Here is a 20,692-nt window from a genome sequence, read left to right on the forward strand (position 1 = left end):
TCATGATTTCTTCAAAAACCTTTTCAATCCCCTTTGATCCTTCTTCCCCTTGTGGGACCCCTATTATGCGAAGATTGGGACGCTTTATATTATCCCATAGGTCCCTTATGCTATTATCATTATTTTTTATTTGCTTATCTTGTAGTTCTTCTGAATGGGTGCTTTCTGTTGCCCTGTCTTCTAGATCACTAATTCGTTCCTCTGCATTAACTAGTCGGCTTTGCACAGCTGTTAGATCATTCCTCATCTCTGACATTGAGTTTTCCCATTTTGCTTGGCTCTTCCTTATAGCTTCAATTTCATTTTTGACATATTGTATTTCTCTAAGCATTATCTCTTTTAATTCCTTCAGCAATTTGATCACTCCTTTTTTGAAATCTTGATCTAGTAGGCTATCGATGTCTATTTCATTGATCTATCTTTCAGGGGATTCCTCTTGTTCTTTTAATTGGGAAAGGTTTCTCTGCTTCTTCTTCTTGCTCATACCTCTCTGGCACTGTGGTTTATGGAGTATCAGTTGTCTATTTTGGATCTTAAGGATTTTATCTATCTAATGCCTATTTAGGAATAGAACTTAGGAAAAAAAAGAAAAAAGAAAAAAGAAAAAAAAGAGAAAAGAATAAGAGAGAGAGAGAAAGATTTTTAAAAGAAGGGAGAAAGAGGGTTTGAAAACAATGTATAATGAATAATAGAAGAGCGGGTTGAAGCACAGTATTAATCGGGTGGAGACGTCCTTTTAAAACCTTAAAAAAAAAAAGGGGGTGAGGAGATGAATATATGTGTTTGAAGCCTGTGTCTAATCAATAACAGGACATCAAAACCCAAGAGAAATAGAAATGAATTAAGAAGTAAAAATTAAAAGAGTAATTGAAAATAGAACAGGTAAAAACAGATTAAAACAAAGCAAAACAAAAACAAAAACAGAAAACAAAAAAACAAAACAAAGCAAAACAAAAACCAAAAAAGAAAAAAAAGTGGTTGTCGGTGTTCTCCTGGAGTGTGTGTGCTTTTAATGTGATGTCCTTCTGTCTTCGTCCTGTTTTGGAAGCTCAGCTTGTTTTCATAGGCCCTCCGTTGGCGCCCTCTTCTGTGCTGCTCCCAGCACCTGTCGGCAAGCAGATCGCGCCTCCTCCTAACACGGGGTCAGATGCAGCTCTCCTCTGCTGCGGGCGGGCGGGTCACTGCCCCTCCGGATGCCGCAGTCAGATGTTGCAGACTGGCCAGGCAGGAGGGCAGGTCGTGCCCCTTCCCAGCACCTCGGTCAGGGGTTGTGTTCCTGCCCGACAGGCCGGGGGCCGCTCTCCCCCTGCCTGAGCCGCTGGTAGCTCCGCTGCTCTGTGCGGCTGCGCGCTCTGCGCCGGCGCTCCGCCCTGGCCGGCGCTCTGCCCTGGCCGGCGCTCCGCCCTGGTCACGTTCCGTCCCGGTCGGCGCTCCGCCCTGGTCGCGCTCCGCGTGTGGGCTCGGGGAAGACCGAGGGGCAGCCTCGTCCCTGCTCCGAGCCACGACCCAGCTGCTTGTTTGTCTTTGTGGAGCAAGTTCTCTGGGGGACCAGAATGGAAGGATCCTATCTGCCCAGGGCTGTAGGCCAGTCTCAGTCTGGCCCTTGAGGCTGCTAAGCCCTTCGGTGCGGACGCAGGTTTCGCCTCTGCCCCCGCCTGGGTGCTAAGCGCCGGAGAATATGGCGGCTCTGCCTGGGCCCCGCCCCTCTTCCCCTGAAAAGTTTCCGTGGATTTTCAGAGATGGGGGTATGCACCCTTCCCCCAAGAGCACATCAACCTTGCTGTTTTATGGAGGGCCCAGGTTGTTCTGTCCTGTACACCCACAGCCCCGGCGCCCAGCCCCTTGCAGTCCCCTGGAGCTGCCTCCGTGCAGCCGCCCCCGTCCTCCGCCCGGCTTGTGCAGCCTGGCCCTGCCCGCTGCTGCCGGCCCGAGTCTCAGGCTGGGTGTCGGGGGGACGCTCTGTGCCCGTTTAACTTAGTTCTGTCAGACAAGGGCTGCTCTGTACAGATCCGAGCCTTGGAGGCTCCCCCTCCGTCCCGCTGGCCTCTCAATTGGAGAGGGGAGACCCAGCGAGCAAGCGCCAGTCCTCCTTTGCCGCTCCCTCCCCGCGGGACCCGTCCCGCGCTGCTTTGCCTTTTGTTCTTTCTTTTTTCCTTTTCTCCTACCAGATTTTTGGCGTCTTTATCTTTTGAAGAGGGCGATGATCTGTTGGAGTTCTGCAGGTGCTCTGGTTGGCTGAGTGGGTCTGTAGATGTGGGTCTTGGTGTATTTGTGGGAGAGGGTGACTTACAAGCGTCCTTCTACTCCGCCATCTTGTCCGGAAGTCTCCCTGTTGTTGCTTTTCTAATGAATAAATGTTGAATTTTGTGAAATGCTTTTGATGGGTTTATTGGGATAACCACATCTTTTTCTGTATTACTTTTGTTAATGTGGTGTTTCAAACTGATTAATTTGTGTGTGTTGAACCTCTCTTGTGACACTGCAATGAGTCCAAGTTGATCATGGTATATGATTCATTTTTGGCATTGCTGGATTTAGTTTGCTAATATTTTTTTGTGGAATATTTTCATTTAAATCAATCAAATATATTGGCTTGAAGTTGTCTTTGCCCGTACTTTGTTTTTGGCTTTGCTATCAGGGTGATGAAATCTTCATAGAATTAATTTGGGAGTTTCCCACACCTTCACAATTTTTGAATAGTTTGAAGAGTATAAGTTCTGCTTTGTATTTTTGTATAGTTCTCCAAGGGAGCTGTTTATATCTGCACTTCTTTTCAACAATTTTTTAAATGCAGATTCTATCTTTCTTCTAGTAAATTTTGTTCAAATTATTTGTTTCCCCTTATCTCTGTCTCTTTCTAGACATTTGTCTATTTCTTCTAAATTGTCTATTTTATTGGCATATATATGTTGACAAAATGAACACTTTTTTTGTATATCTTAGGTAAAAATAGTTATTTCTCTTCTTTTATTTCGGGCTTTATTTCTTGGGAGCATCTCTCTTTCCTTCATGATGCACCTGCCTCGAGTTTTTCTGAATTTGCTTATCTTAAAAAGAAAACATAAAACAAAATCTTTTGTTACATTAAACTTTGAATAGTTATTTTTCCTCTATAATTTATATTTGCACCTGTAATATTAAGGATCATGTTTTTTTTTTAATTTTTACTGCTTTACAGTCATTTTACAAAGTTGTCTGAATTCCAGCATAGAGCACAATTTTTCAGTTAAAAATGAACATATATTCATTTGCTGTCCCATTTTTTCTTCTGTGAACTGCCGTAAAAACTTTTATACTTTTCCCTGTCCTATACAGTACAATCCTGTTTATCTATTCTACAATTTTGACCTCCCAGTCTATCTCTTCCCACCCTGCGCCCCCTTGGCAACCAAAACATTGTATTCTAAGTTTGTGTGTCTTCTTCTGTTTTGAATTTTGGCTTTTTTTGTTTTGTTTTGTTTTGTTTTGTTTTTAGATTCCACTGATGAGCCATCTCATATGATATTTTTCTTTCTCTTTCTGGCTTACTACATTTAGACAGAATTTCTCCAGGAGCATCCATGTTGCTGAAAATGGTGTTATGTTGTCATTTTATATGGCTGACTAGTATTCCATTGTATAAATATACAACCTCTTCTTTTTCCAGTCAACTGTCAATGGACATTTAGGCTGTTTCCATGTCTTGGCTATTGTAAATAGTGCTGGCTATGAACATTGAGGTTCAAGTGTCATCCTGAAATAGGGTTCCTTCTGGATTTATACCCAGGAGCGAGATTCCTGGGTCATATGGTAAGTCTATTCCTAGGCTTTTGAAGAATCTCCATTCTGTTTTCCACAGTGGCTGCACCAAACTGCATTGCCACCAGCAGTGAAGGACGGTTCCCTTTTCTCCACAGTCTCTCCAGCACTTGTCATTTGTGGATTTTTGAATGATGGCGATTCTGACTAGTGTGAGATGATACATCACTGAAGTTTTGATTTGCATTTCTCTGATAATCGGTGATATTGAGCATTTTCTGATGTGTCTTTTGATCATTTGTATGTCTTCCTTGGAGAATCGCTTGTTTAGGTTTTCTGCCCTTTTTTGGATCGTGTTGTTTATTTTTTCTTATTCAGTTGGATGAGCTGCTTATATACTCTGAAGATCAAGCCTTTGTTGGTTTCATATGCAAATTATTTTCCCATTCCGTAGGTTGTCCTTTTGTTTCACTTCCGGTTTCTTTACTGTGCAGAAGCAAGTAAGTTTCATTATATATCATTTGTTTATTCTTGCTTTTATTTCTTCTACAAGAAGATTTTTGAGACTTATTTCAGATAACATTTTGTCAATAGTTTTTCAAGGAGGTTTATTTTATCTTGTCTTATGTTTAAGTCTTTGATCCATTCTCAGTTTATTTTTGTGTAGGTTGTTCTAGCTTCATTGGGAGTGTTCTAGCTTCATTGATTTACATGCTGCTGTCCAGTTTTCCCAACACTATTTGCTGAAGGAACTGTTTCTATTCCATTGTATTTTCTTGCCTCCTTTGTTGAAGATTAATTGACCAAAAGTTTGTGGGTTCATTTATGGGCTCTCTATTCTGTTCCATTGGCCTATATGTCTGTTTTCCTTCCAATACAGTGTTGTCATGTTGACTGTACCTCTGCAGTATTATCTGAATCTTTAGCGTAAAAATATGTCACTGATTTCTGAACCTAATCTTGTAACCTGCTACCTTGCTGAATTCCCTGATCAGCTTTAGTACTTTTTGCCTGGATCTTGCAGGGTTTTCTTTATATAGTAACATATTATCTGCATATAGTGAGACATTACATCTTCCTTTCCAATTTGCAACCCTTTTAATTCTCTCTCTTGTTTGATCGCTGTGACTAGGGCTTCCAAGTTTATATTGAGTTGGAGTGGTGATAGTGTGCATCCTTGTCTTGTCCCAGATTTCAGTTGGAAATTTTGACTTTCTCACCATTGAGTACTATGTTGTCTGTAGGTTTGTATTCTATAGCTTTCATGATGCTGAAATATGTTCCCTCTATGCCCACTTTGGTGAGATTTTTTATCATACGTGGGTGTTGAATTTTATCAAATGCTTTTAATGCATCTATTGTGATGATCATGCCGTTTTGGTCCTTTCTCTTGTTGATGTGCTGTATTACAGTGATTGATTTCCATATGTTGAACCACCTCTTTGTCCTTGGCATGATCCCCACTTGGTCATGATGTATAATTTTTTATCTGTGTTTTTGGATTCTATTTGCTACTATTTTGGTGAGGATTTTGGCATCTGTGTTCATAAGTGATATTGGGCTATAATCCTGTTTTTTGGTAGTGTCTTTGAATGGTTGTGGTATCAGTGTGATTGTGGCTTCATAGAAAGACTTTGGGAGTATTCCTTCATTTTCAATCTTCTGGAAGAGTTTGAGAAGGACTGGTATGAGTTCTTCTTTGTATGTTTTGTAGAATTCCTCACTGAATCTGTCCGGTCTTGGACTGCTATGTATAGGGAGGATTTATATTGCTATTTTGATTTCATTTCAAGTACTTTGCTTGTTCAAGTGGTCAGTTTCTTCTTAATTCAGTATTGGTTGGCAGCATTTTTCCAGAATATTTTCCATCTCCTCTAGGTTATACAGTTTGTTTCAATATAATTTTAATAATAGTTTCATATGATATTCTGTATTTCTTTTTTATTTGTTGTTATTTCTCCATTCTCCTTTCTTATTTTGCAAATTTGTGCTCTCTCTCTTTTCTTTTTTTTCAGTTTGGACAGAAGGTTTTTGATTCTACTTACTTTTTTGAATAACCAACTTTTGGATATGTTGCATTATTCCGTATGGTGTTATTAATCTCTATTTTATTCATTTCCTCCACTATATTTATGACTTACTTCTTTCTGCTGCTTTTTGAGGTTTTTTGTTCTTCTTTTACTAGTGTATTCTGCTAGTGGGTTAAATTGTTTATTTGTGATTCTTCTTCTTTTTTAAAGAACGCCTGTATCACCGTAAATGCCCCTCTCAGCACTGCTTTTGCTGTGTCCCATAAATTTTGTGTGGTTTTGCTTTCGTTTTCTTTAGTCTCAAGGTACTTTTTCATTTTTGATTTGATATGTTCATTGAACCATTGGTTTTTTAATAAAATATGGTTTAATCTCCATGTTTTCCTTTTGTTGTCATTTGTTTCTCTGTTGTTGATTCCTAGCTTCATGGCATTGTGTTCAGTAAATAATGTATCATTCCTTCAATCATTATATAATGTCCTTCTTTATCTTTCTTTATGGCCTTTAAGGTCTACTTTGTCTGCAATTAGTACTGCAACACCTGCTTTTTTGGCTTTTCCAATTGTATGGAATACCCTTTTCCATTCTTTTACTCTCAATCTATATGTGTCCTTCTCTCTGAAGTGGGTGTGTTCTATGTAGCATATTTAATGTTCTTGCTTTATTATCCAGCATGCCACACTATGAATTTCGACTGGAGCATTTAGTCCATTAATATTTATATTAATTCATGATATGTTAGAGTTTATTGCCTTTTTAACCTTATTTTCCATTTGATTTAGCATTTCCTCTTTGTTCCTTTCATCTTCTTTTTATGGTTTGGTAATTTTCCATTGAACTATCATGAATTATATTTAGTTTTTGTGACTCCATGTAAGTTTTTGTCTTCTTGTTACCCTTTTTTATAAGCCTTTTTGACGATTATTATAACTGCGTTTATTAAAATGATAGTAACATGATCTCAAACCCATCCTACTGAGAACACAAAGTTTTAAAAGGAAAGACCAAAAAAAAAAAATTCATATTTTCCTGCCTCCCTCTCCCACTCTCAATGATTTATATATATTATTTTAAAATTTTGTATCTCTAAACACTATTTATTTTATTTCCTTCTGTACTTTGATCACTCCATTTTTGAAATCTTGATCTATTTGGATATCAATGTCTATTTCACTGATCGTTCTTTCAGAGGATTTCTCATGTTCTTTTAATTGGGAATGGTTTCTCTGATCCTTCGTCTTACTCCTACTTCTCTGGCACTGTGGTTTTTGGGGTATCAGTTATCTATTGTGGTCCTAAAGTAGTTTATCTACCTAATGCCTATGTAGTAATGCAACTTAGAAAAGAGAAAAGAGAGAGAGAGTGATAAAGAATTTTAAAGAAGGGAGAAATAAAGCTTTGAAGACATTGTATAATGAATAATAGAAAAGAAAGTTGAAGCAAAGTTTTGAAAAATAATAGTAATAAAAATATTTTTTAAAATTTCAAAGGGATTAAGATGGGGGTATATATAATTACAGAAGAAGTAGAAATTAGGAGGGTTATAGAAAATGGAACCGGAGAAACTGATTAAAACTAGGGAGAGTTTAGTGTCCTCCTGGAGACGGTATACATTTTATGTAAAATCTTTCTGTATTCATCCTGTTTTGGAAGCTCAGCTTGCTGTTTCCAGATGTCCTCCATTGGAGCCCTCATCTGTGCTGCTCCACGGCATGTTGGCAAGCAGATCATTCCTAAAACCAACTCTGGGTCAGCTTACCTTACTCTGGGCTGCTTGTCACTGCCTTGCTTGATGCTGCAGTCAGATGTTTCAGAGTGACCAGGCAGGATTGGGCATCACACCCTCTCCAGCACCATGGTAAGGGGCTGTATTCCTGCCCAATATTTGAAGGGCCATCAGCCCTCTCAATTTGCTGATCACTCTGCTGCTCTGTGCCACTGTATGCTCTGCCTCATATTTGCACACTGGAAGTAGGCTCAGGGAAGTCTGAGGAACAGCCCTGTCCCTGGTCTGGGGCAAAATCCAGCTCGTTTGTCTTGGCGGACAAGTTCCCTGATTAACCATTACAGTAGGTTCCTATCTGCCTCAGGCTTTAGACAAGTCTCCGTCTGGCTCTTGAGGCTGCTAAGTCCTTTGGTGTAGATGCAATTTTTGCCCCCACTGCCACCTGAGTGCAAAGCACCAGTAGGTATGGTGGCAGTGTCTCAGCCCTAGCTCTCTTCACCTAGAAAATTTGTAGAGTTTCAGAGATGGGGAATGCACCCTTCCACCCACAGGGCACATCAGCCCCTTTGTCTTATGGAGGGCCCAGTTTGTTCTGCCCTGTGCACCCACAGCCATGGCACAAAGCCCAATCCATTCCACTGGGCTGCCACATTGCCGCCATCCCCATCTACCACCCAGTTTGGGCAGCATGGCCCTGCCCCCAGCTTCTAGGCTGCATCATTTGCTATGTCCCACAGGGATCCTCTGTGCCTGTTTAACTTAGTTCTGTCCATCAACTTATACTTTGTACAGATCCAAGACTTGGAGGCTCCCCCTCCATCCTGCAAACTCTCAGTTGGAGAGGGGTGACACAGTGAATGAGCAGCAGTCCGTCTTTGCTGCTCCCTCCCCATGGTACCTGTCCCACTCTGTTTTGCCTTTTCTTCTTTCTTTCTTCCTTTTCTACTACCAGATTTTTTACATCTTTATCTATTGAAGAGGACAATGTTCTGTCACAATTCTGCATGTTCTGTGGTTAGCTGAGTGGGTCAGTGGATGTGAGTCTTGGTGCATTTGTGGGAAAGGGTGAGCTACAAGCATCCATCTGCTCCAGCATCTTTGCCTCCCTCCAAAAAAGTCTCACATTGTGGTGGAAGATAAACCAAGTCTTGAAATAAATGGAAAAGGTATTCCATGGAATTGACATAAAGTGCAGATTGCAATGCTCTACTCATACCAAATACGTTTTTAAATAAGGGCCAAATTGAAAGAAATATGAGATTATATAAAGAAAAAGATATCAATAAAAAAATTGGGAATTACACTCATTAAATTATATATGGCCCAACACCATAGATCCTAAGTATAAAAAGAAATTTTAGTAGACATGAAAGAATTAATTCATTATAAAACAATAATAGTAGATGAGCTTAACATCTCACTATTGTGATGATCAGATCATCCAGCAAGAATATCTGTAAGGAACCAGAGGTCTTAATAGCATATTAGATCATTTGAACACAACTGTGTTATTGGACACTGCATTAGAAAGGCAGAACACATGACCTTTTCAAGTGTGCACTGGATCTTATCTAAGCAATTAACCACATATTATATCATGAAATAAGCTTCAGGAACTTTAAGCAAATATAGATTACAGCAAGTTTTTTTCCATACACAAAACTATGAAACTTTGCATCAACTCTAGAAATAATAGGAAAAGTACAAACATGAGGTAAAACCACATCCTTTAAAAAAATACAATAAAATGAGTTTAATGATGAAATCAAAGAGGAAATAGAATCATACCTGGAGACAAACCTCAATGAAAAGACAGCTTAATAAATGTATGGGATGCATCATATACAAATCTACGAGGTAAGTTGTGAACAAATCAGGCCTTCTACAAGGAACAAGAGAAACCTCATACAAAGGACCAAACGTACTCCCAAAATAACAAGAAATAAGAACAAACAAAACCCAAAGGCAGTAGAATGAGAAATCTTTAAAGATTAGGTTGAAAATAAATAAAAGTTAAAAAATAAATTACAAATCATAAAATAAACAGCTTTAATTTTTCTTAAAATATTAAAAAAAACAGGAAAGCATTTAGCCAGGCTTATCAAGAAATACAGAGACTGGACCCAAACAAAATAAGAAATGAAATAGTAGAAATAATATCTGATATTACAGAAATACAAAAAAAGATTATGAAAGCACTATGAGCTGTTACGTGACAAGCAACTGGACGACCTAAGAAAATGAACAAATTTCTAAAACCATACAGCCTGCCAAGACAGAATAAAGAGAAAACTGAGAACTTGAATAGATCAATCAGTATAAGTTAATAAAATGTATAATTTTATAAACACCCCTTGAACAAAATGCCTGGACTCCTTCATTAAAACACCTTTCCCCCCAAGTATTTTAAAAATTGAAGGAAGAAGGACAATTCCCAAAGTTATTCCATGAGGCCACCATTACCCTTATAACAAAACCAGTCAAAGACACAACCAAAAAAAAAAAATGAAAATGAAAATCCAATATTATTGATGAATATAGATTCAAAAATACTCGAAACACTTCAACAAATTAATCCAGCAATACATAGAAAGGATTATAAACGTTGATCATTTGGATTCCTTCCAGAGTCAAAAGGATGGTTCAACATACACAAGGCAAGCAGCATGACACATATCTAATAAAGGAAAGACAAAATTCACAAGACCATGTCAATACACAAAGAAAAAGCATTTGACAAAATTCAAGATACATTCATCATCAGAACTCTCATGAAAGTGAGTACAATGGGAAAATTTATCACCATACAAAAGGCCATTTATAACCATTTATAATACTCAGGGGAAAGGCTAAAAGCCTTCTGGGTAAATTCGGGATCAAGACAAGGATTCCTACTCTCACCACTTCTATACAATAGTAATAGAAGAAAGGAAAAGGAAAAGAAAAATAAGTAAAAAAATGCAAAATGGAAAGAAAGGGGCAAAATTGTCACTAGTACTGAAGACATAACAATCTACACAGAGAGTCCTATGGGCTCCACACTGACTATTATGAACAATAAATAATTTTATCAAGGGAGCAGGGTACAAATTTAATGTAAAGACGTCTCTTACATTTGTCCACATTGATCATGAGATACCATAAAATGGACGTTGAAAGCAATAATATTTAAAACCCCATAACCCCGAATATCTTGGAATAAATGTAACCACATATGTGAAAGGTCTATACACTTAAAATTATAAAACATTGGCAAGAAATTAAAAATGATTCAGAGAAATGGAAAGATGTCTTGTGGTCTTGGATTGAAAGAGTTCATATTGTTAACAAGGCCGTAGTACACAAAGAATCCTAAGGATTTAGTGCAATTCCTGTTATGAAGCTGTAGTATTTTCCATAGAATGAGAAAATAAATAACTCTAAGTTTTACATGAAACCATTAAAAATTGTCAAAATAACTTTGAGAAAAAACAACAAATCTGGAGGTATAACCCTCCGGGATAACTTACTATACTAAAAACCTACACCAAAAAAAATGTATGTCATTGGCACAGAAATATAATCAACAAAAACAGATAGAGAGCCTAGAAATAATTCCACACACCTATAAGCAATGAATCTATGATAAAAGAGGCAAGAGTTCACAATGGAGAAAAGACAGTCTCGTCAATGGATGGTGTTGTGAAATCTGGACATCTACATGAAAAACAATGAAATGAGAGCATTTCCTGACATCATATACAAAAATAAACTCCATGTGTATTAACGAAGTAAACGTAAGACCTGATACTATAAAAATGCTAGATGGGAATATAGGTGATACACTATTGTATATACATCATAGGAATAATTTCTTGTATCAGTCTCCTAAGGCAAAAGAAATAAAAGCAAAAATAAGCAAATGGGACCTAAACAATCTTGAAAATTTCTGTACAGCTAAGGACACTATCAATGAAATGAAAACACTGCCTGTGTAATTGGAGAACATATTTGCAAACAATGCAAATGACCAGGGGTTAATAGATGTAGGTTAATAAATGTAACATGGATTTAGGTTACATAACTCAAGGTGAAAAACAAAAACCCAATCAAAAACAAGAGCAGAGTACCTGAGTTAATATTTTTACAAAGAAAATATTCAGATGAATAACAGGCAAGTGATAAAATTTCACAGCATTACTAATTATTAGGTAATTGCAAATCAAAACCACAATGAGGTATCACTTCACACTGGTCAAACGGCTTTATCAAAAAGTCTACAAATAGTAAGTGTTGGAGATGATGTGGAGGTAAGAAATCTCTTGTATACTCTTGGTAGGGATGTAAATTGGTACAACTTCTAAGGAAAACAGTATTCAGATTTGTTTAAAAATGAAAAAGTTAACTAACATATGACCCAGTAAAACCTCTCCTTGGAAATATCTGGGAAAAAACACCCTAAATTGTGAAGAACCAATGTTCAAAACAGTACTGTTTATAATATGCAAGACAGGGAAGAAATCCAAGAGTCCACAGCAGACTATGGACTTAAGAAGAAATGATGTATCTGTAAATATGCAATAAATATTACTCAGCCATGAAAAACTATAACACATTGCTATTTCAGCATCATGAGATAACCTAGTAAATGTTGTGCTTAGTGAAGTAACTTAGACGAAGACAAAATGATATAATTTAATTTATATGTGGAATCTAAACACTAACAAATATCTGTGTACATCTTTGTATAGCTATCTATTGACAGATGACAGAAAAATAGATAGAAGTATAGATACATACGTATATGATAGATAGATGTTTGATAGATAGATGATAGATAGATAGATAGATAGATAGATAGATAGATAGATAGATAGATACATACATACATACATACATACATAGTAGTTAGGTGGAGACATGATGGAGTGGTTAAGAGATTAGGTAGACAAAACATTAGCAGACTCAAAGATATGGGAAATAATTTATGTTTACCAAAGTGGAAGGAAAAGAGAATTCAATGGTAGGGCACTGACAGACACAAAGAAGTATACATTAATATAGAAGCAACAAGGATAATCTGTATACAGTATGGAGTTGTACACAATAACTTAAAATAATTGTATGTTATAATTACTGTAATAATTCATAATGCAATATAATCTACAAAGTGGTTGGAATCACTGTGCTTTACATCTGAAACTACACAATATTTTACATCTAATGTACTTCAAATAAAATAAAACATATCCTGTATAATTTAGTCCTTTTTCTGCTGATAGCATCTTCCTTTAATATTGTTTTATTTTACACTTTACTTTTTATGATTACTGTTTCAAATTATTTCTTTTACTCTTGTGAGCATGATACCAGTTTGAAGTATCTGTATTTATTGCCCCTGATTACCTCTTTTTCACTCTTTAATCCATATAGAATAGTAGCATTTAAGAACATACCCAAAGAAAGTGTTGAACCTTTCTCATGGTCTCTCCTTAGCTTTTGGTCAATGTTTAGCATATTTTTGCCATTTTATATTTCTTAGAAGACTTCTTTTCTACACCTCTAATAAGGGGTCTCGATTTTGCTTTTTCATCTCATTCAGGTTTGTTAGTTAAAGTCTTTACTTTCACTTTATATCTAAGTGATAACTGTGTAAGAATTATTGGGTGAGTGATTTCTTATTTCATTAGTTTGAAAATACAATCTTATTTACGCTTGGCGTATATTTTTTGCTCAGAAATCTGCTAAAAGCCTAATGGGGGTTCCTTTGTAGATTATCATAACTTTTTTTGGCTGTCTTTAAAATTTTACTCTGTCATTGTGTTTTCAATTTGCATATGACGTATATTGAAGGAGGTCCCTTTGTCTTAAAGATATTGGTGTTTTGTTGGTTCATGGACTTGTATATCAGTTCCTTACACAGGTTCGGGAAGTTATCAATTTTAATTCTTTAAATAAACCATCAGCTGCCTTCTAACTTTCTAACCCCCTCCAGGATTCCACACTAATGTCCACTTCCTGAGGAAGTCTATGGCTACTGTAGAATTTCCCCACTTTTAAATATCTTGAATCTCTGCCCTCTCCTAACATTTCTAGTTTTTTATTGGTGAGTTTTCTAATCTCTCTTGCAGAAAGACACTCTACTTCCAATGCTTTCTGTTGCATTCTTCATCTCATTTATTAAGTTCTCCTGGTCCTCCAATAATGTTAGGTTATTTTATAGTTTCAGTCTCTTTGGTAATGTATTCCTTATCATCATTTCAGTTATTCCTGAGCTCACTAAACTGCTTTCTCAGTTTTGTTATTTGTATTGAGTTTCTGTATGACAATTATTTGGATTCTCTATTAATTATATGGCAATATACCATGACTTTAACTTTGTTTCCTGCAGGGCTGACATTGTGTGTGTGTGTGTGTGTAGGTGTGTGTGCGTGTGTTTCTGTGTCTGTGTCTGTGACGGTGTCTGTGTGTGTCTATCTGTGTGTTAGCGTGTCCTATAAAGTTACTGTGATTGGTCTTGATCTTGATAGATTATTGCTCTGATGACACTAAAAAACAGATTGGGAGTTGGAGTCCTTGCTTTTGTTTTCTGGTAGCTTGCAATATTGCACAATTATTGGTTTTACTTACCTGAGCTACCTCTGATAATATTTCTAAATGGCACTTTCCTGATGCTACTGTGTGGATAAAAGATGTGCTTTCATTGTCACTTCTTAGAATTCTCTGGTAGTTAATGCCACTGTTGTCACTGGGATGGAGAACCCTTCCTTTTATCTGATATCTCTTGAGAATCAGTGTACACATTGAGGAAAGTTGTAAAGACAGGTGGGTATTTGGAATCAGGCAAGTGCCTTTCCCATGTCCAGTGTTGCAAGGTAGCTTGTCTCCACCACTGTGAATGGGGAGTAGGGGCAGATTCATGAATGTCTAAGTGTCTGAAGGATGGAAACTCTGTCTCCATTGTGGCTCCCTCCTAGTTACCTGTGATCATGAGTTCTGGTGCAGTTGGAGGCCGAAGCTGCGTGAACCACTGAGACCCTGTTTCTACTGGGTTCTTTGAATTTATGGACTCAGATATTCTATTCAGGGGGCCTTGGTTGCAGACACCAACTCTGGTCTTCCCTCAGTTCAACCTGTTTTGTGTGCTTCAGTCCACTGAACTTCACCTGTTCACATGCGTTCTGGAGTATTGTTTGTGTTGTGGTTATTTTTGTTCAGATGTGAACGTTTTACTGACTGTAGATGTAAAGGGAGAGACAAAAATAGTTTCAACTTATGTCACATTTAAAAGTATATAGTTTTTCAACTAAAAGCTTAAATTCTAATTAGGAAATTATAACACTAAAGAAAGTAAATAAATCACTTCCCTTAATATCATAGTACTACAAAATATTTTGAATTTCCTGGGTTCTTTTCTTCAATGTTTTACCCACCTACATGCACATTTTACTAAAATGTACCCCTATAATCTCTTTAAAATCAATTAAATTATTAAAATATTTCCCTGTGCTCTAAATATATCACTTTTTTTCTCTAATTTATTAATTGTAGCTTCAACATTTCTGTCTTCTCCATCCTTCTACCCTTTCCCCACATGAAACCACTACTTGGTACACTACACATATATATGTGATTCTTTTTTGTTTTTTAATGATTATTTCTCTTATATCATTATTTTCCCAATTTAAGTGACAACGTAGAGTGTTTTTCTCTGTATGACTTATTTTCCTATGCGCAACATTCTCTAGGTCCAGTCACATTGTTCCAAATGGCAGAATTTTACTATTTAATATACAATGAATAATTATTTATTTTGTTATCTATATCCCACATCTATTTCAGCCAATCATCTGTTGTTGGGCAGTTGAGTTGTGCTTCTACCCTTGACTACTATAAATGATGATGTTAAGAACATTGGGGGTAAAATATCCTTTAAGTTAATGTTTTCATTTTTTTTCAGATTTATCCCAAAAACTGGAATTGCTGCAACATATAATGCTTCTGTTTCAAGTTTTCTGGGCACTGTCCACACTTTTATAATAGTGGATGCTTCAATTTATATTTCCACCAACAGTGTAGCTGGGTTCACTCTTATTGACATTCTGATTAATGTTTGTCATTTGTAGACTTTTTGTTAATAGCCATTTTGGTTGCTGTACGATTATTTCATTCTAGTTTTGATTTATGTTTTCCTAATGAATAGCAACGTTATGTTTCTTTATATGAGCATGAAAATCATCCACATGTCTATTTTTGAAAAGTTTCCATGAGGATTCTTCAGCTGTTTTTAATTTGGGGTCTTTATTTTTTAAATAGTGAGTCTAATATGCTATATATATATTATGGATTTTAACATTTTGTAGGTCTCATTGTCTGAAATTCTTCCTTCTATTCTGTCTGTTATCATATGTCTTGTTGAAGGTTTCCTTTGCTCTGCAAAAGTTTTTGCACTTCACACTTATAAAAGAAATAGAATCCCTGTATCACAGAATACATCTATTTTTTCCTCAGTAAACTAAAAACTGTAATTTTTAGTTTCCTTTTTTTTAAATTTGGAGACAGATCAAAAATAAATATTGCTATGATTTATCTCAAAGTCAGTTCTGCTCCTGTTCTTGGTCAAATATTGTATAGTTTCATGCTTTACTTTTAGGGAATTAATCCATTTTATCTGATTTTTTATACTATGGAAGGAAGTACTTTAACATCTTCCTTTTACATGTACTGTCCTGTTTTCTCAGAACTACTTTTTGAAGAGACTATCTTTTTTCCATTGTATACTCTTGCAACCTTCATTGCAGACTAATTGACCATATGTGTGTGGGTTTATTTTCAGACTCTTTATTTTGTTCCATTGTTCTCTGTGTTTCTATAAGTGCCATATTTTGATGTATTGATTACTGTAACTTTGAAGTAGGTTCTAAACTCAGGGAGGGTAATACACACAGCTTCATTCATTTTTCAAAATAATTTTAGAAAATTTGGGAATTTCAGATATACGTTCAAATTTTATTATTTTTCTCCTTGTTTTGTGAAGAAACTTATGGATTCTGTGAAAATAGAAATTTATTAAAAGAAAAAACCTGAGAAAAATACTAAAGTGTGGAGGATAAATCATACAATATTAACAACAACTGGATTGCTGTATAAATCCAACAAAAAATATATAAAGAAAAATGACAACAGAAACAAAATCCATTGGGTTTAACAAAAGCAGTATTAATAGGAATACTTATAGCAAAATAATCCCACTTATACAAATAAGAAACACGTCTCTCTTACAACATATTCTTACAACCAAATGTTGTAGCAAAATAATAAATAAACATGTTAGTAGAAGGAAAGACAGTTGAAAGGTCAGAAAATAGTTAAATAAAATAAAGATTAAAAACAGAAACATTTGATCAAACTAAATAATAGCTTTTCAAAGATAAATAATGTTGATAATCTTTAACTATACACATGAGCAGAAAAGAGAGGACAGATTAATAAGCTCTGAAATAAATGAGAAGTTACAGCTTATATCAAAGAAATACAAAGCATCACATAAAGATACAACAAATTATATGCTAATAAAATGGAAACCCTAGAAGAAATATACAATTTCTGAGAAAGACATAATTTCCAGAATGGAATGAGAAATAGAAAATATGAACGGATTGTCACTAATGAAATTGAATCAGTAATTTAACAAAATCTCCCAAGAAAAAAATTTCCAGGCCTAGACAGCTTCACAGATGATTTCTGCCAAACATTTAAAGAATAACTGTCACTTATACTTCTCAGCGTATTCCAAAAATTTCGAGAGGAAGGGAGGATTACTACCCCAAATTTCTGTATCACATTACTACTAAAACTGGAACAAATACTTCAAAAAATTACAGGTTACATACTACTGATAAGCATAGATGCAAAAATCAATACTAAATTGTTAGCAAATCAAACAATACATTAATAGTATTATACAATATGATTAAATCCATTTTACTCCAGGGATGCAAAAGTGATTCAATACCCACAAATTAATCAGTATGTTACACCAGACTAACAATATGAAGAATAAAATTTATATGGTCACCTCAATAGAACCATAAAATATTTTGACAAATTCAGTATCTATTTATGAATATATTTCTCCTCAAAGTGGGCATGAGGAAACATAACCTCAACACAGTTAAGGTCTTATACGACAAGAACTCAGCTAACATGACATTCACTGATTAAAATCTGAAAGCATCTCCAATAAGAGCAGGAAGAAGACAAGAATGCTCACTCTTACCCCTTTTATTCATTATAGTATTGGAAATTCTAGCCATAGCTACCAAAATAAAAGAAAGTAAAATATAGCTAATTAAGGAAAGGAGTAAAATTATCTGCTTGTAGATGACATAATTTAAACAGAAACCCTAAAGAAGACGCCACATAACTACTAGGGCTTATCAATGCATTTGGTAAAATTTCCAAATGTAAAATTAACATACAGAAATCTTGCATTTCTACACACTATCAAGAAGCTAACTGATACAGAAAGTGAGGGAACTGCATCATTTACTGTTGCATTAGAAAAAAAAAATCAAGAAATATATCCAACCAAGGAGGTAAAGGACCTGTACTCAGAAATCTATAAAATATTTATAACAGAAATTGAAGGTAATGCAAACGGATGAAAGGATATACTGTGTTCATAGATGAGGAAAAATATATTGTTTAAATGGCAGAATAAGCCAAGAAAATACACTTATTAAATTCAGTTCCCCCAAAAATACCAAGGGCATTTTCAGACACCTACAAAACTAATTCTAAAATTTACATGTAAAGACAAAAGAATTGAAATCACTAAAAAAAAAAAGAAAAAAGAAAGAAAAGAAAACAAACAAAATAAAAACACAAACAACTTTGACAAAGAACAAAGAGGATGTATCACAGTCCGTGATTTTAAGCTATAATACAAAGCTACAGTAATAAAAATAATATGGCAGTGGCACAGAAGAAACAGAATAATGGAACACAAATAATGCCTGAAAATGAAATTAGACAGTTATGGTCATTTAGCCCATTACAAAAAATGAATATACAGTGGGGGAAAGGTAACCAACAGGCACATGAAACCGATCAACATCACTAACCATCAGAAAAATGGAAGTCCAAAACACAATGAGATTTTATGTCACTCCTGTCAGAATGACTATTATCAAAAAGATAACAAACATAATTGTTGGTGAAGATGTAAGAAAAACAACCCGGATGCACCACTGGAGTGAATGGAAAAATGTGCTGCCACTGTGGAAACAACATGGAGATTTATCTAAATGTAAATTTGAAATATAATTCTACAGTTCCATACCTCGATACTAATTCCAAGAAAATAAAAACGCTAATTAGAAAAGATAAATGCAACCCTATATTCACTGCAGCAATATTCACAAAAGACAGGATATAGAAGCAAATTAATTGCTCATCAGTAGATGATGGAGAAAAAGATGTGTGTTTATAATGTATATATCTACCCATCTTAATTACAGATTTATCTATTTATATATATATACACACACAGAAACTATATATATATGCAGTATATATATATATGCAGTATTTATACACACACACACAGATAAAAATAAAATGGGTTATCATTCAGCTGCAAAAAGTATAAGATTTTGTCATTTGCAACAAATGGGTAGAAAAAGAGGGTAATAGGCTAAGTGAAATATGTCAGAAAGAGAATGACAAATGCTGAATTATTTTACTCAAATTTGGAATTTTAAACAAATGTTCATAGCAACACAGAAAAGGATTTATACATATAGAAAGAAACAGGATGTTCACAAGAAGGAGGGAAATGGGGTAAGGAAAAGAAAAAGTTGAGGAAAATTAAGAGGGAAAATTTTCCAGGTGCAAGTTAAATAAATCAGGGACAAGAAATTTACTCTATGGGGAATAGTCAATAACTATGAAATATATTTACATAGCAACATATCATAACTAAATATATTCTGGTGAACAGTTTGAAATGTATTAAAAATTGCGAACAGTATTTTATGTAGGGGAAACTAACACAGTGTTATAGAAGAAAGTACAATTCAAAAACAAATAAAGATACTTATAGGAAATTATATTTGTAATTAACAGAGGCAGGTTTTGGAAAAGGAGAATTTGATTAATGCACTCAAAAGCTACAAACTGCCAGCCATAAAATAAACGTATTCTAAGGATGCCCTGTAATAACATGAAAATTACAATTAATACTGATTTATGTTCTATATGTATGTTGTTAAGAGAGTAGACCATAAGATTACTCATCACAACCAAACGACAAAATGTATTACTTTAAAATTTTATCTAAATGAGAAAATGAATTCTCCCAAAAGTTGCTATGATATTTATTTCATGATAGTTGTAAATCAAATCACTATCCTGTGAACCTAAACTTACACAATGTTTTATGCCAATTATATGTGAATAAAAGGGGAAGGAAAAATGAAAAGTCAATGGTCATTTTTTCCCATATCATTTCTCATGATTGTTTTAGCAGCAAGTAAACTTGACTCATGATATACTTATCCTAGGTAAAGATACTCATAAATAAGTGATTCTAATAAATTATACATAAAGATTTTAATAAAATTAGTGTCTTACCATGCCTTAAACTTTCTTCATGTTAACAGCTCACTGCTTCTGTAGGCATCAAAATTTCATTCTGTGTAATCATCTGAGATTAGTGAATGGATACAAATTTAAAACTGGCTGCTCTTGCTGTGAGTGATAAAATTCACTGTCTCTGACCGATGGTCTCATCTCCCCGACAGCATCTGTAAGAATTGAACATGCTAGGTTGCTAAAAATCTCAGCATGGTTAAATCTCAGAACTCCTACAATTTTTAACTGTTTTCCAATGGGAATGCAATACTGACAAAGACTTGATTTTGGATAAGAATGTGGAGTTTTCTCATGGTTGCATAAGGGAATGTGACGATAATACATGAGATCCACAGCAAACACTCTTGTTCAAGTCATGGGCAAAGATGTGTAAAGATTCTGCAATATTGGGACAGAGGACTGCTTTCAAAATGATGAGGGCGCTCACTCTATTCCAAGTAGTCCAAGGGAAGAAAAGTTATTGCAATTTCTGTGTGAATGGGAATAACTCAGTGTTTCAGAATCTATAAATTAGTCAAAGTGTGTTCAAAGCCAAAATAAGTTGTGTCAACAATGAGAAATA

This window comes from Vicugna pacos, unplaced genomic scaffold (assembly GCF_048564905.1).
Source record: "Vicugna pacos unplaced genomic scaffold, VicPac4 scaffold_20, whole genome shotgun sequence".
Classification (NCBI taxonomy): Eukaryota; Metazoa; Chordata; class Mammalia; order Artiodactyla; family Camelidae; genus Vicugna; species Vicugna pacos.